Genomic DNA, 21,649 nt, shown 5'->3' with positions numbered 1-21,649 from the left:
ACTGCTTTACCTCCTTCCCCTACTATAAAGATCTTATCTTCATAGTTTATACGGTTGAAAAAAGACACATGTTCATCAAGTTCAACCAAGGAAGGGAAGGGATCGGATGAGGAAGGGATTTAGGGGAAACCATTCTATATAACATAACCATCAATGTTATTTAGGTGTAAAAAGGCATCTAGACCCTTCTTGAAGCTCTCTGCTGTCCCTGCTGTGACCAGCGCCTGAGCTCTCTGCTGTCCCTGCTGTGACCAGCGCCTGAGCTCTCTGCTGTCCCTGCTGTGACCAGCGCCTGAGCTCTCTGCTGTCCCTGCTGTGCTCTGCTCCTGAGCTCTCTGCTGTCCCTGCTGTGACCAGCGCCTGAGCTCTCTGCTGTCTCTGCTGTGACCAGCGCCTGAGCTCTCTGCTGTCCCTGCTGTGACCAGCGCCTGAGCTCTCTGCTGTCCCTGCTGTGACCAGCGCCTGAACTCTCTGCCGTCCCTGCTGTGACCAGCGCCTGAGATCTCTGCTGTCCCTGCTGTGACCAGCGCCTGAGCTCTCTGCTGTCCCTGAAGTTTTTTCGCTTTGATATAATTTCTTGGGATTTGTTTTGCTATCTTTGGCCACCTGTCTTTGATTTTGTATTTTGGCTGATTTTATTTCCTTCTTTCAGATTTTTTTAAAGTGTTTTGTAAGCTTTTGCCTGTAGGTTTACCCTCTTGGCAGGAAATGTGATAGTCTGTGTGTGTGAGCTGGTCTTGGAATGTAGTGGCGAGGGGCGATGCAGTGTAACACTGGATAATCTATTCATTAGAAAAGTCAGTCCTGCCAGACCCTAAAGTCAGAAGATTAACGGTCGGATCCAGTGACAACCAAAATTGTGTACACCAGGACTGATAGAGACAGGTTGGACTTATATCTGTGAGATGCTGTATTTTTGTTAATAACAGTGAATTGGAGAATGTGTTATTTCGTTATTCTGAGTATGTTTAAGAATCTTGTCTTTGTGGGAATAACCCTTTAAGTGAAAACTCCTATAAATGATGTTCGTTGCACTGTTGTGTAAACCCAGGCGTTCTGAACTGCGGAGCTACCTTCTATTTGTGTACACTTGTTCTCTCCATAGTGTTTGCCCTGATTCCTGTGATGAGTGTGGAGCAGGATTGGATTACTGTATGTGAGAGCGGTGGAAGGCAGCGATTGACTCCAGATAGAGCAGAGCCTTAGGATTTCCCAGGATATAAACAATGTATCTGTTTGGATTCTCTGCTTTCCCCATCATGTCTAGAAATTGCTTATTATAGGAAGGAGATGTGCACAATCTTCTTTTATAAGGCTTCAGCCAGTGGATGACCCAGAGATATCATTGCACCGTGCGTTTTGGGAGGTAGCTTTCTGGGAGGGCCTTAGTCCTTGTTAACATGAATTATCTCTGCAGACGGAGCATGCTGTGGTTAGTCCCTGACACAATCTCCCCATCCGTGCTGTACTCCAGCCTTCCATGGCTGTGTGCAGAGGCGCTGCCTGCTTTATTATGCCCCCGGTGGCCCATTCTTGTATTTATACACTTCCTGCCCTGTCCCTAGAGTGTAATTATTTCTATTACAATATGCTACAAAGGCTTATCTGGCCCGATTAACTCGGCACTTGCTTTCTTTTAATAAGTGCTTATTTATGAAGTGTAAAGCAAATGCCTTCAAAAGGTAGAGCTTCATCGAGCAACCGATATCTGGGCTGCTACAAAATACAAGTACTCGAGCGCGAAACGTCCCGGAGCATCCTATATGACTGTCTGTGCGGGAATATCCACAGAGATATGGTAATCTTTGAACAATCCCCCCCCCCCTCTCCTTCGTTCTTAAACCGTTTCACATTAATAATGAGCCTCTTAACCCGTTCAGTGCTGACACATTTATTTATAGGAGTATCTAAAAGTAAGAGCTGGCAGTCCATTGGTAGCTACATATCGGCCATATGTGGACTTTTGTTGAGTGATAACATAAGGATGTCCAAACTTTCCCCCAGGTGACAGAGGTTGGGAGAGAGCGTAGGTTTAGGCTGATGGATTGTGCAGTGGCATCTGGCAGTGGCTAAAGCCTTTCTCTCTTTTCAAAACGCAAGCCTCTCACTCATCCAAAGCAGTTCCCTACACTGTACTGCAGAGACGCAACCACATCAAAACAGCCCTGTCTACCGTTGGCAATCTGTTCTTTCTCGAATAGATCTACTGATTTCATGTAATCCCACATCATGTCATTAGGCTTCCTGAAAGTCATGCTTAATGTTAAGGGAGCTGCCTTACAAGGTAGCTTAAAGGGCATCTACCACCAGAATAAACGACTGTATGCAAATGATCCTGAGGGGCTCCATAGGTGTTAATAGAGCCTGGAGTCCCTCGGCTCATTTGCATACAGTATTTCATCCTGGTGATATCTATTGGTACTTGTTTTCGGTCTGTGATGAGAGTTGGTAAAGGCGATGGACGACTCGATAATGTTTTATGTGGAATTTAATTTATAATAAAACAACATATAAATTATAAAAACTATTAAAAAACTAGTAAGGTTTCAACATGTTTCGGGCTTAGCGCGAAACACGTTGTTTGTATAACCTTACTAGTTCTTCCACGTAAAACCATTATCAAGTCATCCAGCGCATTTACCAACGCTCATCGCAAACAGAAAACAAGTACCAATAGACATTGCATCCCAGGAATTATTCTCCAGACCTGGGGAAAGGATTCTTCCTGGGAGCATGGCTGCAGGAGGACCCCAAACTAAGATTCACGCGTTCCACAGAGTTGTGCCTGCCAGCACAACTCCATCCGGTGAGTAGATTTATACTACGAATATTACCAGAGTATCTTACGGAGGGTATTACACCGTAGAAGTGCCCCTTTTTTCTCCAAAAAACCTCTTTCTAGACCATCCTGGTGATAGATATCCTTTAAGAAGACGTGGTTTCCCTTATCCCATCCTGGAAAACTTATTTGCCTATTTTCCAAAAACGCAGGTATTCTTGGACAAACTTCATGTTGAAGTGAAAAACGTACCAGGTGTCGGCTATAATTCGCCAACCACAGCACAGAGGATGGGACTCCATGTGGTCCTGGACCTGCTGTGCATCGATGTGATGTCACCACGAGCTGTGTAGTTCACGTTTTTAGGCATAGTCATTTCTCTGTTCTGTGCTCCCTTCCTTGTGATTGTTGGATACTTTCTGTGTTTTGCCAGCCAATGAGTAATGACTTTTGCACGTGTGCCATTTTTTTTTGGAAAGTGAAAAGTTAGAGGTTGACCAATCAGAGACAGTGATGTTTAACGGGAGTGAGATCTACTCGGGTATGTGGTTTTGGTACAAGTAGGTAACGTTTGTGCTTTCTTTTTTTCTGATGGGTTTGCTTTATCTGGGTCAAAGAATGTGAGGTGAAGGATTTATTCAGTAAACTAGAAATGTATCGCAATAGTCACTTATTGGAAGCATATCTAAAAAAACCTTTCCGCTCAACTTAAAGCAAAAGTGGGAGGTGGATGTGGGACCCATTTCAGATGGACAATGGGAGGGGATTTTATCATCTGTCCCTCAGGTGTCCACGGCTGAAGCCTCACATGTACATCTCCTCCGCAGGGTATACAGAACCCCTTCTTTCCTATTTTGCATTGGGATTAGACAGGATGATATTTGCCACAGATGCATCCAAAGTCCAGCTGACCATATGCGCATGTTTTGGGGCTGTGCATTCTTCTGGAGCAGAGTGCTGGTTATCTAAAAGGCATTTTCCAGATAACTGTACCAAAAACTCCCTTGCAATGTGTCCGGGGATATGTTGAGGAGCTACCGGGCAATGAGAGTCTCAGATCACTATATCAGGCTAGGAAGTAGATTGATCAGAAATGGCTGAGCCCGGACCCTCCTACACTAGAAGAATACAAGGATAAAATGCTAAAGGAGGAGCTGTCACCCAGAAATTCAAAGGAGGAGGGAGTTTTTGTTCTGATGTTTGTAAAAAAACGAAACAAAAATTGTTTAATAAAAATGTATTTGATCAAAAAAAAGAAAAGTATTGCTGAGCTTATTGTGCATCGGTCACAAAAATTTGTGTCCTCGCCGTATAGATCCTATAGATCCCGTACTGGATCCCGTCTACTTCCTTTTTTCTACTTTCACAAAATTCTTCCAATGGTGGAAACATCTGCAGCCTTTAAATCCAAAAACCGCTTGCCATGTTTTGGGTTTTTGTGCTAGTCACTTGTATCTGACCCACATTTACATTGTCTCCAGTCTTTACGAAAATGGTATTTTGCAATTTACCTTGATCTATGCTTTGATCTAGTCGAATGCTTGTCGCTGTCTGTCTTTGCTTCTAGGAAGAGGTTGAGGGGAATGTGTCAGGCTCTATGTTCTATTTCTGATCTGTCTCTGGGACATGGATGGATAGCACAACCTCTGGTTATTTTATAATAATTACCGTATATGCCCGAGTATAAGCCGACCCCAGTATAAGCCGAGGCCCCTAATTTTACCACAAAAAATTGGGAAAACCTATTGACTTGAGTATAAGCCGAGGGTGGGAAATGCATTGGTCACAGCCTCCCCATTATATAGCCTGGCGGACCCTGACCCATAGTATATAGCCAGCACCTTCCCCCTAGTATATAGCCCGCCCCTGCCCCAGTATATAGCCAGCACCCTGCCCCAGTATATAGCCAGTCCCCTGGCCCAGTATATAGCCAGCACCCTGCCCCAGTATATAGCCAGAACCTGCCCTCCAGTATATAGCTAGCCCCCTGCCCCATAGTATATAGCCAGCACCTGCCCTCCAGTATATAGCCTGCCAGCCCATATCCCCCAGTATATAGCCATCCCCCTGCCCCAGTATATAGCCATCCCCCTGCCCCAGTATATAGCCATCCCCCTGCCCCAGTATATAGCCATCCCCCTGCCCCAGTATATAGCCAGCAGTGGGGGAAGCCAGAAAGATGAATTTTGATAATTTTTTTACTTGAGTATAAGCTAAGTTTGGGTTTTCAGGACATTTTTTTTGTGCTGAAAAACTAGGCTTATGCTCGAGTATATATGGTAATTCTTTATTTATATAGCGCACACAGATTACGCAGCGCTGCACAAAGCATGACAAATTAGTCCCTGTCCCTATGGGGCTCACAATCTAAACAACCTACCAGTATGTTTTGGTGTGTGGGAGGAAACTGGAGGACCCATAGGAAACCCACACAAACACGGAGAGAACATACAAAATCTTTGCAGATAACCTGTGTGGGATTCAAACCCAGGACTCCAGCGCTGCAAGGCAGAAGTGCTACCCACTCAGCCACCGCGCCGCCCAATATTTTTGCACTTTTTGCCAACAAATTGTTAATTTTTTTAGCCATTGTATGTAGAAACTACTTTTTGCTTGGTGGAGGCTAATAGAGTTGCTTTCTATTTTTTTTTTTTTTTGAGAAGTGTTCCAAATTTTGTGTTAAAGGTCAAACTGTGGCCAGGGGCTGAGTATAAAGTTTTAAAGAAATATCTTATTAAAGGGGGTTTCCCATCTGGGCATTTACATTTAATTTAATTCATTTGCCATATATAAACATTTCTACAATTAGATGTTATTTAAAAAAATGTTCCTGTGTGAAGATAATTTCTTATAAATGTAGTCATGTTGTCCCTTAGAAACGAGATGACTTCCTTGGATACGACCACCTCACATTTTGGCAGTGGTGGCCAGACATGTGCTATTGAGTCCTGCCTGACCTCCTGGATTCAGCGATCATTACCACAGGACGGCTGCGGGACCTGCAGTAACTCCCGGACATTTCATATACAAAAACATTTTGTTTCTTTGTGCAATCCCTCCAGCAGAGGTGGTCGTATCCACAGTCACAGACAGTCTTGTTTCTAAGGGACCATATCACTACATTTATGACAAATTATCTTCACACAGGTAATTTTTTTAATGACATGTAATTGAAGAAATGTTTATATATGGCAGATTAATTAACCTGAATGTGACTGCCCAGACAACAATACCCCTGTAAGGCTGCAATCGTCTCTGTGGTCGAGTATGCAGAAGTAGAAAGTGCTATAATGATGGTTGTGAAGAGTCACCTCTGATCTGACTTGTGTGAATGGGTAACACTGCGTTCCTCCCTGTCCTATAGATTATGTACATTATAATCACCTGTAATCACTGCTATTGTGTGTGGACATACCAAGCCGGGTATTTACTCTGCAGCTTCTGTGCGGAGCAGGTTTAACTTCTACCTCTCCCTGCAGGTGCAAAGGGGAAAATACTTTTTTTTTTTCCAGACGGCTAGTAAACCTATTTATGTCTTGTAAAGTTGTTCCCTTTTGAGAATTGAGAAGTGTAATAATGTGATGCAGAACGATGAATTGTAGCAATGTCCATTTTACGAGCAGGTGGATTGACAAGAAGTTTCGCTCACGACACTAAAGTAATTTTGGAAGTAGTAATGACTAAGTATAGACCACATGTATGTATATGCTTGCTTTAAGCTTTCAGCTATTTGGGAATTTTTTGTTGTGTTTTTTTTTTTATTTGGTGTTATTGTGGAAGGTTTAGTCCTTTGTGCAGGATGTGACGAGGTTTTGTACTGCCCTAGGTTAAACCTTATGTAGTGTGAAGTGTCATAATAAAGAATACAATAAGCCATTATAATCTTTTGGATTTGTTTTTTGGCCACTTAGAATGGGGGTCTTGTTTCACCTCCACCAACTCAAATTCAGTCAGAAAAGTAAAAAAAAAAAAATTGTATCAATTGTATCTAATCGTATGTATCAATCAATTGTATCAATTGTATCTAATTGTATGTATCAATCAATTGTATCAATTGTATCTAATTGTATCTATCTTTTTCTGCAATGCCGACCATACATTGTGGCAGTACTGTTGGTTGGGTGGTGGCCGATGAATTCTCCAGGTCAGGATCACCCACTTGAAAGTACAGCACCTAATTATAATGTTGGGTGCTGAAAGTAATGGATCCGATTCCTTTGAAATACTGGGGAGCGACTTCTATTCATGAATGCAAAGCGTTAGTGGAGGTCCATTCGTAATGACTTTAGTTTTGGTGATTTGGCTTTTGTTACTCACAGGTATGTTAAGTTAAATATGCCCTGGCTACATCACAAAACCCGGCTGACTAATGGTGGCAAATGGCTGTATAGTTGAGTAATCCCTCTCTCTGACCCGCTAAATGTTATACCCATTAAAACCTGTTCACTTCAATTTCCCACTGATATTAGATAAATCTGTAGCTTAATTCAAACTTCTTGCACACGTCTCCCGAGCTGCACCAATTTTCTGGAATATCTTTCCCCGACCTCCAAAGTTTCAAACGTGCACTTAAAACCCATCTCTGTAGACAGCCTATTACACTCACTAACTGCATAAAATTTCAACTCTCTCTCATTACTAACCCATCCTGTGCCCTCCTCCCGTCTGTTATCCAGCAATCACCAGATAGATACCAAGCTCCAGGCTCCAGGCTCTGCAGTCCCATTTACTTTGGACATTATATGTAAGATGGCGGCTGACGATTGGTCAAAGCAGCAGAATTTTTATTTATTCATTTTTTTATTCTGATCCCTTATATAGAATTGAAGAAATGTTTACATATGGAAAATGTATTTATTTAAATGTGAATGCCCAGATGGGAAAACCCCTTTAAGGACACTTTTTCTCATTCTGAGCAGTTACTCCTGAACTCAGATGCATTAAAACCAAAATGTTTGCATTTGGTAACTAACACTTTTTGCCTTTAACAACACAATCACCTTTATACATTGTTACCTGCGATTAAGACTCAAAATACAACCCTGAAATCTTTCTTCTTCCAGGAATATGGATTGTTTGTAATCCAAAATAATGCTTTGTTATTTTACGACCATATTAACATAAATGTGAAAAGATCATTTCTGACCAATGCTACACATTTAGCTGAGATTTTGATGTTTATGGGGCCTCCTGATGACCTCACCCCCTCTTTGGAGATAAGCCGCTGCTAGAGGTGCGTGGCCAAGTCTCTCTATTAATAATAATACATGCATGTACAGTCCAGCCGGCTGCGCATGTGTAGAGGCAGTCAGGAGGTGCCTGGCAGTGCAGGTGTTTGGGTCGGTATCCTCTGTAGCATCAAGGATTTCTCCATACAAAATGTAGACGCTCAAGGAAGAACATGGGCTTACATTCTGCTCATAGGAGTTGTCCACTTTCAGTAAATAATTGATGTTGTTTGTGTAATAAAAAGATATATAGTTGCCCAATATATTTTCTGTATCTCTTCTTCTCCTGTCTTCTTTCTTCTTTCTTCTTTCTAATTCTTTCTTCTTCTTCCTCTTTCCTTCTTCTTCCTTTCATCCTTCCCTCCCCTTCCCCTTTCCTTCCACCCCCTTCCCTTCCTTCCCTCCCTTTTCCTTCCCCTTCCATCCCTTTCCTTCCCCTTCCATCCCCTTCCATCCCCTTCCTTCCTTCCTTCCCTTCTTCCATTCTTCCCTTCTCCTTCCTCTTCCCCAGAAGCTTCATTGTTTATTCCTGTGGATATAAACCAGTCCATGGATGTCACACAGGGGCCCGGCTCGCTGTATTACAGAGGGTAATCAGAGCTGTGTGCACCTGTGTGACATCACATGACCATGGACCAGTTCATATTTACTGGAAGTAAACCATGAAGCTTCCTGTTAAATGGCAGCAAGCAGAGATCTAGAAAATCCCAAGCAATTGATACAGAAAGCACTTTGGAAAATTGTGTAATTTTGTTTCAATACACAATATCCAATGTGAAAGTGGGCAACCCCTTTAAAGATGGGAATACAATTGTTACAGACCTTTTTTAAATGGGCGAATAATCTCTAGTCAGCATTATAAGATTATAATTCTTGATTAAAACACTCAAAAATATTCTCTCTCCCTATTTTGTTACCACTACACGGCGTCTGTCTTCTTATAGGCCTGTGGATAATGTCTATTGCTTGATGTACGATAATAAGTTATATTGACTATATAAAGTTTATGGCTCAAGAAAAAGTGAAGTGGATCAAATAAAAGTTTTGTCACCTTTTGATCCTCCTTTCTGCAGATTGCTGGGGATCCATGCATCGGATAGATGATCAGTGAGATTGGTGGGAAATCCCTTGTAATAATGTGTCTGTTATGTCGATACAATATTGCAGTTGGTATTTACTTGTGTTTATGCCCTCATTGTTACTGATATCGATACCAACCAACGTAAACTAAACTATCTTATGGCACCTCCAGTTTTAGTCTTGTGGCCAAGGGCTTATTTTGGGACCCCGCCCCTTTTATAAAGAAATTACGTTGTTTCAAGTATTGTTGATGATTCATCTGTGATCTTCTAAGACCAGCAGTAAAACCAAATAATCTTTCTATATTTTCCCTGTACAGATTTTCATGGGTGAAGACCATTAATGTGAACATCTAGGATGTACCCCGGCATTTGGATTACTTCAGAAAACAGAATCAAGTGACTTGTGAAGCATTAAAGACGCTCCATCCCGGGATAGAAGCTGAAGTCTTTAGTAAGTAGAACGTCTTACATGGTAATTGTGTTGGATAAGCTGAAGGGTAAAGGAAAGTGGCTGAATAGAAATATTTAGGTAAAAGCCTTTCTTCTTCTCCTGACCCAATAGCGGCAAAGGCCCAATCTAGAATTGTACCAATAACCAAGTGTTAGGTGGATGGCCCTTCCCCCTTGTTTTGGAACAAGCGCACAAATATCTCTCCATGCTCAAAAATCTGAAAATGTGCCATGTCTGACAAAACCTGGGCATATAAGGAAAATGGAATAGCTATAAATCCTGATAGGACCTATGGTAGAGCACGAGATTCTTAAAGGGGTTATCCGACGGTTATAAAAATTTTGCAGCCGAACCAGGGAGAGCTTTTTTAGAAAATGAAGCTTTATTCACATCCCTCACGGCTCTTCGTCAAAGGCGGCCATATTCGTCATTTGCTTTCAGCTTCTTGCCATTGTTATTCATTAGGTTCACTAAATGATCTTGTTATTTTCTGCTACTCTGTGCGTTGGAGCCTTTTCTCTCACCCATGACTTAGTAGCGAGCCGTCAGCTAGATGATGGCTACCAGGGATGAGGTCACATCCTGCACAGATCTTTTGATAGGAACGATTTCTAGGTAACATATTTTGTAGGTGTTCACTACTGGATGAGACCTTCATGTCCATTTACGCTGCGGACCTTTACCGCTTTTTTCAGTTTGGTTTCCGGAAAGTGCTTGAAGCCCTTTTTATGATTATTTATTACTTTTTAATAAAGGGCTTTGACTGGGCACCAATCAGGAGATGGATAACTGCATGGCCTGGAGATACAGCTGTTTCCTACATTGTGGCTGCCGCTGGGGCTTGTTTAGCTCGCGGCTTCCATTGCAGACGGCTTGGATTCAAATTTTTTATGGAAATGTATCTCCAACAAAACATGGGTGTACGTCATTGGTGGCCGGGGTCAGCCTGAAACGTGACCTCCACTTAGAAATCGTCAAGCTTCAGCTATGTACATGAGCCATCAGCAGAACCCTATCCAGTCGTCTTTTCCTTTCCTCTCGCCTTGCGATTGCTACGTCTTGGAGGGGATTGGATACTATTAAATGTTGTCAGAGACTGATTGATTTCACAGGAGGTCAGCCTTCGTGCCTCCCACAAAATACAATGCAGCGGCCACGCACTCGGCGTGTTATCTACCCTTGGCATCGCTCTACCTCCGTCTCTTCCTCTTTGTTTTGCAACAGTGATGTTTCTGGGGCAACACTGGCGATTAAACATGAGACCGTGCCCGGCAGCCTGGTTTGTGTACCAGTCAATGAATTGATGGCTACGAGCCTTTTAACCCCTTGTGAGAATTGCCTGGATGTGACGTGCGCCCAGCAGACGATTGGCACAGTGCCAGGATGTGCAGATGAAAATGTTCATTTACAAGTGTGAATACTAAGGTTTATGGATTCTTGGGGCAAAATAACTTCCTAAAGTTCCTGTAAGTTTTTATGTTTTAGTTGACAAAAAAAAAAAAGTATGTGAAAGAGGTTTCAGAGGGATAGGAATGTACGGCGCATGCCCGTGGCTTATTACGGCTGCGTTCACACACCGCACTTGCAAATGCAATCAGGGCACAGCAGGGAGGAGCTTCTCCGCAGGTACAGACCGTCTCCGACTTCCAGACAGACCTCTCTAAATGAATTTTATTCCCAGGCTGCAGTGATCTGCTGCAATGAAGCTTTATTGTTAATCCTTGTTCCCATATTTAAAAAAAAAACAAAACAATTGTCACTAGGGAACATCAAAAACCATTTTTCTGGAGTCTCACTTACTAAATATACTAGTACTTAATCAACTGAAGGACAAACCTACTGAGCCGGAATGAACAATACAGGCAGTTAGGTTCTATAGGTTAAGTTGAATTTGTATGTAAGTCGGAACTGTATATTTTATAATTGTAACCACAGCCAAAATTTTATTTGATCTCTGTGACAATTGGATTTTAAAACTTTTGGGTTGTCATAAGAACCAGGAGTAATAATAAATCTTCATTACAGACGCCTGTGATAACTGTTACAGCTGATTATTGTAGCCTAAGGATAAAGTACAGTAATTACCAACATCCAGAGGTCCGTCTGTAACTAGGGGTCGTCTGTAAGTCAGGTGTTCTTATGTAGGGGAGCGCCAGTACTTGTTTTGCTGGAAAACGATGCAAAAATCTATTCTGAGCGCAAGCGTTTAGGTCTAAACGCATCTGTGATCAGGAATGGCACTTGAATTGCATTTCCAAACACTATTCGAAAGCATCGTGTGAACGCGGCCGAAAGGGGTTGTCCCCGATTAGTAAAACAAGGCTGTTTTCTTGAAACGGTGTAAACCTTTTCCATGGATTGTCTGATAAACGTGCAGCTGGATAAAGTACAATAGCAGACGCCACCAGCCCTGTCTATAGAAGAAAGAAGCCGCATCGTTCTAATATTGGGCAACCCCTGAGATCTTTTAAACCATTTCTCACTGGTCCACATCCATCACTAGCTGTTTGTTCAAGGCTACGTTCACATGAACGTATGGGGGGACGTATTTATGGCCGACTTATATAAGGCGTATATACGTCCCCCATTCACTTCTACGGGAACACACATGTGGCACCGTACCGTTCTGTAGCCCGTAGAAAGATAGGACATGTTCTTCTTTCAACGGAATACGGCCCGTGCCCTACGTTACTATATGAAGAGGGGGTGAGCAGCGCTCTTCCCCTCATCCTCTCCCCGGCGCCAATGTATGCCCGCCATACTATGGTACGGCGGGCATATATCGTGTGAATGTAGCCTTATAATGTACCCACAAATAGCACCTGATCACTGGGTTTTTACCCCCCACCCAACACCCCGCATGTGTGAATGGAGCAGTAGTGTGCGTGTGTGATGGGCTCTCGCACACAAGTGGTTGGAGCTTTGGTCATGTATGTGAACTACTACTATTTTCAAGGTATATGGAAAGCTTATGGTACCCAGTAATCCCACTGTGGTTTGTTTTAGTTTGTAGTTGGGGGTGGGGGGTGGGGGGGTAGCCTCCTGCAGATCTCCTCCTGGCGCTTGGTTAAAAGAGATGGAGCCGATGGGACGGGTTATTCCTCCTACTTCAGGCCTCGCAGAGCAGGAAGCTCCTGCCAGTTGTTCTACATCCAGACACAGGACAGGGAGGAGGAGGACTGGCAGGACACATGGGAAACAGTAAAGATTTTTCGAGTTAATTTTCTAGAAGCCATATAAGGAAAAACAACCCGTAGTGAAGGGAAAGGTCAGGGGAGGTCAGGAATTCATGGTGATATTATTGATGGGCATTTTCTATGAAATGTTGAATGAGAATGAATGAGCGATCGTTAGAATTGTAATCTATAGTTGATTACATTTGATCTATACTGTAGTATAATCTACCAAGCGAGGACAGTGATGTGGGGGGAAAAAAAAAGGCAAAAAAAAATATTTTCTTGGTATTCTAGAACACATATGGATAAAAACACTATTCCGGTAAATAGTGCACAATGAACATCTACAAGGAGGGGGCGACCTCTGCATCCAAAACTGCGGCTCCCGACACCTAATCTTCTGTCCCAACCACGTTTGGTGTTTTGTGGACGTGGTGGGTGCCCCACATGGTTTCCGCTGTAGTTCTCTGCTTATGTAATGTGATGCAGATGATTATACGGTGAGCTAGTGACACATTCTTTCAGGATTACTATGTAGCATTGCTGTCATATGGTCAAGGTCTAACCGTAGAAAGACCCTCATAGAGACTGTGACGTGTGGGGGTTACGTGGCTTTTGGTGACAATAAATTTGTGTTCTTTGGTTTATTTTTCCATTACTGATTATTTGTGACAGTGAAATGAGACGGCTTAGAGCGCATCAGGCCTTGACATCTGCAGTTATTGTGTACCAGATGGACACACGCACACAGAACATTAAAAAGCCTTTACATTAACTCTTCGTGCATGAATCAGATCTTCGATGCTCCATCATTTTATTTTATTTGTTTTTTTATCAGTAACTCAACCACTAGGGGGCACTTTTTTTAATTGAATTTTCTTTGAGCATCTGAGACTTCAATAGTGACGACCTATCAGGCCTATACTACAGCTCCATTCTCTGTATAGTGGTCAGACCTGGTTACTACAGATCAGTTTCCATTCGGAGAATAAATGTTGAATGTTTTTAGCCGCTACAAGGAGAAATCTTCTTATAAGGTTTGGAGAAGTTTACCTGATCTGTTGCACTTCCACCAATTTAATAGTTGATCTATAATTTTAGCCTGAAATGCACCTTTAATCTTCCCCAAAAGGTTTTGCTCATTCGGTAACTTCCCCCCCAGAAGTATTTCTGACCTCCCAGTGATAATTTGTAGCAGTTCCCTCCACTGTCTGATCAATGAAGACGCTTGAGTGAAGTCTGGAAGCCGCTCCCTCTTCTGTATTTTTGGAGTTGCCTTCCCCAGTCTCATTAGCGCCTTTTCCAGGTGTCATTTCTGTCTTACATGACGAGGCGAGAAAGGTGACAGGTTAAAAATAGCTGTGAATGTATCGCCATAGTTGCTGCCGGCTCGTCAGAAACGTGTATTATCTGTGCTGTAGTAAATGCAGCTCCGAGTATTTACAGGAATCTATGAATGAAGACGCTTACTGTCAGGGGGAAATAAACGCTGCGCTCATCTCTGTCAGACTCAATAGTTACTCTATAAAGCGAGAGACCTACCTGCTTTTATTGGGCATATATGAATTTTTTGAAAATTTAAGTTTTCAATTTGCCACCCGAAATATAACAAAACATTGCAAAAACTTGTCTGTTTGGAGGAAGAGTGTGTGTGTGTGTGTGTGTACGCGCATACATACATGCATGCATACATACATACATAAACATACATATATATATATAAACATGCATACATATATATACATACATACAAACATATATACAAACATACATATACATACATACATACATATATATATATATATATATATACATGCATACATACAAACATACATACAAACAAACATACATACAAACATATATATATAAACATACATACATACATTTATTTCCTTTACATGTTATTTCTCCCCATAATAATGATTCAGGATTACGGTCTGGTAATAGTTTCCTCTGATGTCACACCTAAAAATCTATGAATAAATGGGCAAGTGGGTGGATGCTACCAGTGCGAGACATTCCCCTGCGTAATAGAGAATAATAACGCCCAGTTATCAGATTTAGAGGAATACACTGGTAGTAGTGGAAAACCCATGTCGGGAGAGTTTTGGGTTTTGATGCCTCTGGTGATGACCGCTCTGCTGCACGTTTGTTCTTTGTCTTGGGTTTTTTGCAGCTTTATGACCCTTTTTGCCCCCCCCCCCCCCCCCCCCCCCCTCCTAACAGGTATTTTCACCTGTGCAATGAGACCAGTTTTAATATTTCATGTGAGTGTGTATTACACCTCTTGATTTTCTGTTCTGTGGTTCTAAGATGCACTGCTTTTGCCAATTGCGTTCTTATGTCTTTTATCCACAAAAATATTAATTTTAAGTGCAGACTTCTACTAACTTTTTATATAGAACTCACAAGTCCATATCCATATCCTATCACTTTATACAATCTGCTTCTAGTTTTTTGTGTTATTTTTTTGTGGACTCTGCAGGTTACATTTTCAAATCTAGATGGATATATAGCAGAAAACCATATGAAATAATATGAATAATAATATGACAATAAATCCACATTACAGGTTTGTAGATGGTGACCAACTTCTGCCCACATTGCTAATCAGAGACCCTACTCGTGGTCACTCAGGGGGTGTGTATGAGACTACAGCAATGTATCTTATATTGTATCAGATTGTGTAATGTGTACTATGCAGGAAAAGTAATATATATATTGCACTTGAGAACTTGAGAAGATAATCGAGCCGAGTTCTCACATGCAATGGGTTCAGAATTTTATTGGAAGGTAACGGATGGTCCATAGGGGAAGTCTATAGGGAACAGAAGGTGAACTGAAAACCTTGCGTTCACTTTCCATATTTAGTTTTCATGACACACTTCTAACATGGAGAATGGAAATCCTAGACAAAGGTATGAACTGGGGATTGGTGAGGGATCGATGTCGTGCAACCTGTCCGGTCAATTTGGGACCCTAAACCAGTCTCTTAACTGTAAATGGGACACAGCAGAGTACATAGTGTAGAGACCATCTGGTGCATCTGTTTGGTTCCATTCATTTGATTGGGACTTGGCTATTGAAGGCTTTGGACTGGCTTAGGGGGTCCTAGGTGATGGCCCCCTCCTGCTCCGATTCTGGGGAGGCCATGAATAAAGAATTCTGAGAATACAGTGTAATTTAAAGTTGACTTTACCATTGACTGGTGACACTTCCCCCGAGACTTCTGTGATCATTATTATATGTAATGTTTAGTTATGTCTGTGTTGTGGTTGTTCAGTATTGCAGCCTGTGAAGCGGATGTATCTGAAGCTACTTGGCTCTTGTGTCCTGGGTAGATTTTATACTGGCATTATATGACGGGGAATCCCTCAGCTCCATGCCGATAGCCGTCACTTCTGCTCAACTATCGTTCAGGTGTTTGATTCCCTCGTCGGACTAATGCGGTGTCTCACTTATCCCAGAAGTTCTGTAGCCCCGGCGCGTCCTGACAATATGTGATACATTTATTATGCGCTCGCTCTGCGAGAGGATTTGGCAGAGGCCACGATCCAATATGGCCTCCCTAGTCCTGACCTTACTAAAGAGGTCAGCGGAGCAGCTGTAGAGAAATACATTTTTCATGAAGACGTCAAACTAGAAAAGAATAATTTCTGATATTTAACAGAGAACAAAGCAGATTTCCATCTTATGTACTACAAATGGCGGACAGGCCGGGGTCTTAGTCATTTTCTGTATGGTGCCTGATATTTGTTGTTCCCATTAAAAAATAATGGGGGTCATTTACTAAGGGCCTGAATAGTTTTTTTTCGTCGGGTGTTCCGAAAATTAGCGGTTTGCGCTGAATTGCCCCGGATTTTTGGCGCACACGATTGTGGCGCATTGGCGACTGCATGCATGCCATCGAAATCGGGTGGCGTGGCTGTTGAAAAACCCGACGGATTTGGAAAAAACGCTGTATTTTTTTTTTTTTAAATGTCGTTTGACACGCGCTTACCTGCAGGATAGGATGGCGAACTCCGGCGGACTTCAGCGCAGCAGCGACACCTGGTGGACATCAGGCGCACGACCTTAGTGAATTGCCGGAAGACTCGAATCCTCGATGGAGAACCCGCCGTTACTTCTAACATATCAATCAGTCTATCACAAGTTTACATGTTCTCTTTAGGGCTATTGTCCCTCAGTCTGTCATCCGTTTTTCACGTAGACTCCATATAGTCTGAATGATCCTTGAAGAACAGATCTGACCCAGGACATGATGTATTTTTTAACAGATTGGTCTCGTGGTGTTCACATAATGTCCGTGGTCAATGATGGATTAAAAAGTATAAAGTGCCTTGCGAAAGTATTCGCCCTCCTTGAACTTTTCTCCTTTTTTCCACATTTCAGGCTTCAAACATAAAATTGTAATTTTTATGGTGAAGAATCAACAACAAGTGGCGCACAATTGTGAAGTGGAACAAAATTTATTGGATAGTTTAAACGTTTGTAAAAAAAAATATGAAACTAAAAAGTTTGGCGTGTAATATTATTCGGCCTCCTTAAGTTAATACTTTATAGCGTCACCTTGAGCTGTGGTAAGTCGCTTGGGGTTTCAGGTCTCTATCAGTTGCGCACATTGAGAGGCTGAAATTCTCGCCCATTCCTCCTTGGAAAACCTCTGGAGCTCAGGGAGGTTGGATGAAGCGTCTGTGAGCAGCAGATTTCAGCTCTTTCCACAGATTCTCCATTGGATTCAGGTCTGGACCGTGACTCGGCCGTTCTAACACCTGGATATGTTTATTTATCCATTGTAGATTTTGCTTTATGTTTGGGATCTTTGTTTTGTTGGAAGATAAATCTCCGTCCCAAACTCGGGTCTTTTGCAGATCCCAACAGGTTTCCTCCAGAATTGTCCTGGATTTGGTTCCATCCATCTTCCCATCAATTTTAACCATCACCATGTGTGACAGTGGGGATGGTACCCCCCGCCATGTGTGACAGTGGGGATGGTGCCCCCACCATGTGTGACAGTGGGGATGGTGCCCCCACCATGTGTGACAGTGGGGATGGTGCCCCCACCATGTGTGACAGTGGGGATGGTGCCCCCGCCATGTGTGACAGTGGGGATGGAGCACCCCCGCCATGTGTGACAGTGGGGATGGTGCCCCCACCATGTGTGACAGTGGGGATGGTGCCCCCACCATGTGTGACAGTGGGGATGGTGCCCCCACCATGTGTGACAGTGGGGATGGTGCCCTCCGCCATGTGTGACAGTGGGGATGGTGCCCTCCGCCATGTGTGACAGTGGGGATGGTGCCCCCGCCATGTGTGACAGTGGGGATGGTGCCCCCGCCATGTGTGACAGTGGGGATGGTGCCCCCGCCATGTGTGACAGTGGGGATGGTGCCCCCGCCATGTGTGACAGTGGGGATGGAGCACCCCCGCCATGTGTGACAGTGGGGATGGTGCCCCCACCATGTGTGACAGTGGGGATGGTGCCCCCACCATGTGTGACAGTGGGGATGGTGCCCCCACCATGTGTGACAGTGGGGATGGTGCCCTCCGCCATGTGTGACAGTGGGGATGGTGCCCTCCGCCATGTGTGACAGTGGGGATGGAGCCCCCCCACCATGTGTGACAGTGGGGATGGAGCCCCCCCGCCATGTGTGACAGTGGGGATGGAGCACCCCCGCCATGTGTGACAGTGGGGATGGAGCACCCCCGCCATGTGTGACAGTGGGGATGGAGCACCCCCGCCATGTGTGACAGTGGGGATGGAGCCCCCCCCGCCATGTGTGACAGTGGGGATGGAGCCCCCCCCGCCATGTGTGACAGTGGGGATGGAGCCCCCCGCCATATGTGACAGTGGGGATGGTGCCCCCCCGCCATGTGTGACAGTGGGGATGGAGCCCCCCGCCATGTGTGACAGTGGGGATGGTGCCCCCCGCCATGTGTGACAGTGGGGATGGAGCTCCCCGCCATGTGTGACAGTGGGGATGGTGCCCCCCGCCATGTGTGACAGTGGGGATGGAGCCCCCCGCCATGTGTGACAGTGGGGATGGTGCCCCCCACCATGTGTGACAGTGGGGATGAGGTGTTCAGGGTGATGCGCTGTGTTGCTTTTACGCCAAACATATCGTTTGGCATTGTGGCCAAAAAGTTAGATTTTGGTTTCACCTGAGCAGAGCCCCTTCTTCCACATGTTTGGTGTCTCCCAGGGGGCTGGGATAAAGACTTTATATGGATATCTCTGAGAAACTGCTTTCTTCTTGCTTCTTCCTATGGACAGACTCTCCCACCTCGGCTGTAGCTCTCTGCAGATCATTCGGAGTGATCAGGGCCCTCTTGGCTGCATCTCTGATTAGTCTTCTCCTTGTGTGAGATGAAAGTTTAGAGGGACGGCCGGGTCTTGGTAGATTTGCAGAGGTCTGATGCTCCTTCCATTACAATATGACGCTTGCACGTGGCTCCTTGGGATGATTAAAGTTTATGAAATCTTTTTGTATCCAAATTCGGCTTTAAACTTCTCCACAACAGAACGGACCTGCCTGATGGGTTCCTTGGTCTTCATGATGCAGAACCCTGAGACTATCACAGAGCAGAGGTATCTATATGGAGACCTGATTACACACAGGTGGATTATATTTATCATCAGTCATTTAGGATCATCAGTAAATAATATTGCACGCCCAACTTTTCAGTTTATTATTTTTTACAAAAATTTTTAAAATCTCCAATAAATTATATTCCATTTCACAATTGTGTCTCACTTGTTGTTGATTCTTCACCCAAAAAATTACAATTTTCTATCTTTATGTTTGAAGCCAGAAATGTGGCAAAAGGTGGAAGAGTTCAAGGGGGTTCGCAAGGCTCTGTAGCACTTAATGCGGCCACTTGGTGTCCACTTAAAAGCAGTTGGCACAAGGAAGGTTTTCGCTGCCGTGGGCATCTGTAGTGGGCATCTGTAGTGGGCAACTGTAGTGGACATCTGTAGTGGACATCTGTAGTGGGCATTGTTAATCAGTATTTGCGTAGTACATGTTGCCTTGGCAGGTTTGTCCTTTCCATTATATAAGAGGAAAGTTTGTATAAATGTATTTGTGCCTATTGTCTAAATAATTAACAAAATATGATCTACCAGACGTATGTATTAATACTGAAACACTCTGCGTTCGGGAATGAGGGCCACGTGTTTTTCATTGTTTACAATCCCAATTCTGAGCCTTTTTAGGTTAAACACATCTGCAGGCATCTTCCCGCTTCCTTTAAATTGCGTTTCAAAATGCAATTCCAACTCCACATGTGTACACGCCCGGAGAGCACCTTCACACATTGCGTTTCAATTGTTTAAATGTTTCTCAAATGGCCAAAATGCATGAGTTTTGGTGACTAAATATTTGCTTTCATAGGATGCGTTTTCCCTCGATGTGTTTCAAAATGCAACATGAAGTCACTGGGGCAGATTTATCAAGCCGTCTGAAAGTCAGAATATTTCCAGTTGCCCATGGCAACCAATCACAGCTCAGCTTTCATTTCACCAGTGCTCATGAATATTTTAAAGGGGAGCTGTGATTGGTTGCCATGGGCAATTGGAAATATTCTGACTTTCAGACTGCTTGATAAATCTGCCCCACTGTGTGTGAATGCGGCCTGAATGTATAACATAACGGCTGGATTTCCGTGTATGTCAGTTTATTCTAAAATCAATAAAATTCTATCCGCTTCCCGTACCCACAGTCCCATTTCAAAAGGGATGCCTAGGGTTTCTCTTCTTAGGGTGATGCCACACATGACGTTTTGAAACCGTTTTTGGTCCGTTTTTAAGCAATCCTTTATAAAACGCATCCGTTATTTAAAAATGCATGCGTTTTTGACAGGTTTTCAGAATTTGCGCAATAAAAACGGACAAAAAAAGGATGCGTTTTTAAAAAACTGAAGCGTTTTTTAACGCATGCATTTTTTAACGTACTGCTTAAAAAACGGACCAAAAACGGTTTCAAGACGCCATGTGTGGCATCGCCCTTAGTTTGACTTTATGTCATAGAACAGGGGTCCCCAAACTACGGCCCGCGGGCCACTTGCGGCCCGCGGACCGTTTCTATCCGGCCCCCGTCCCATCCAGCGCCGAGCCCCGGGATCCGGATTTGTTATTTCGGGGCCCCCGGGCTGGCGCTCCAGTACGGCAGTCAGGCAGGGGCCTCCGTCCATCCGGACAGGAAGCTCCTGCCCGTCACTGAATAGTGCTCGATGCGGCCGGAAACGGCCGCTCGAGCACTATTACTGCAGGTGGAGCGATGTGGCCGGAAGACAACCCCGGCGCACATCGCTCCTTGAACCTGGATGCGCGGCCGCGTGATTACGTCATCACGCGGCCGCGCACCGCTTCCTGTCCGGCAGCAGCCCGAAGAAAGAAGATGCAGGAGCCAGAGGTAAGTACAGGGCTTTTATTATTTTTTTTAAAACAGCAGTAGAAACATTGTGGCTGCCCTAATATATGAAATTATGGATTATGGGGCAATTATAGAAAATAATAATGGAGGGGCAGCATAGGGAATAGTTATGAGGAGCAGGATAGGAAATAATTAATTATGAGGGGGCAGCATAGGGAATAATTAATTATTTCCTATGCTGCCCCTCATAATTAATTATTTCCTATCCTGCTCCTCATAATTAATTATTTCCTATTCTGACCCTCATAATTAATTATTTCCTCATAAGGGGTAGCATAGGAAATAATAAATTATAAGGGGCAGCATAGGAAATAATAAATTATAAGGGGCAGCATAGGAAATAATAAATTATGAGGGGCAGCATAGGAAATAATTAATTATGAGGGGCAGCATAGGAAATAATTAATTATGAGGGGCAGCATAGGAAATAATTAATTATGAGGGGCAGTATAGGAAATAATTAATTATGAGGGGCAGCGTAGGAAATAATTAATTATG

General features: G+C 43.6%; 1 protein-coding gene across 9 annotated transcripts in view; it reads left to right on the top strand.

Annotated features, from left to right (window-relative positions):
• The window catches only part of ZMIZ1 (zinc finger MIZ-type containing 1), a 230,852-nt gene that overhangs the window by 38,907 nt on the left and 170,296 nt on the right, over positions 1-21,649 (top strand). For all 9 annotated transcript variants that reach the window (XM_072130119.1, XM_072130120.1, XM_072130121.1 and 6 more), the window contains exon 2: positions 9,407-9,540. The gene's annotated coding sequence lies outside the window, so the exon portion shown is untranslated. The remainder of the gene's footprint in view (positions 1-9,406; positions 9,541-21,649) is intronic.

Source organism: Engystomops pustulosus, chromosome 11, assembly GCF_040894005.1.
Source record: "Engystomops pustulosus chromosome 11, aEngPut4.maternal, whole genome shotgun sequence".
Lineage (NCBI taxonomy): Eukaryota > Metazoa > Chordata > Amphibia > Anura > Leptodactylidae > Engystomops > Engystomops pustulosus.
The sequence above is the reverse complement of the archived record's forward strand: the minus strand, read 5'-3'. Positions and strand labels throughout refer to the sequence as shown.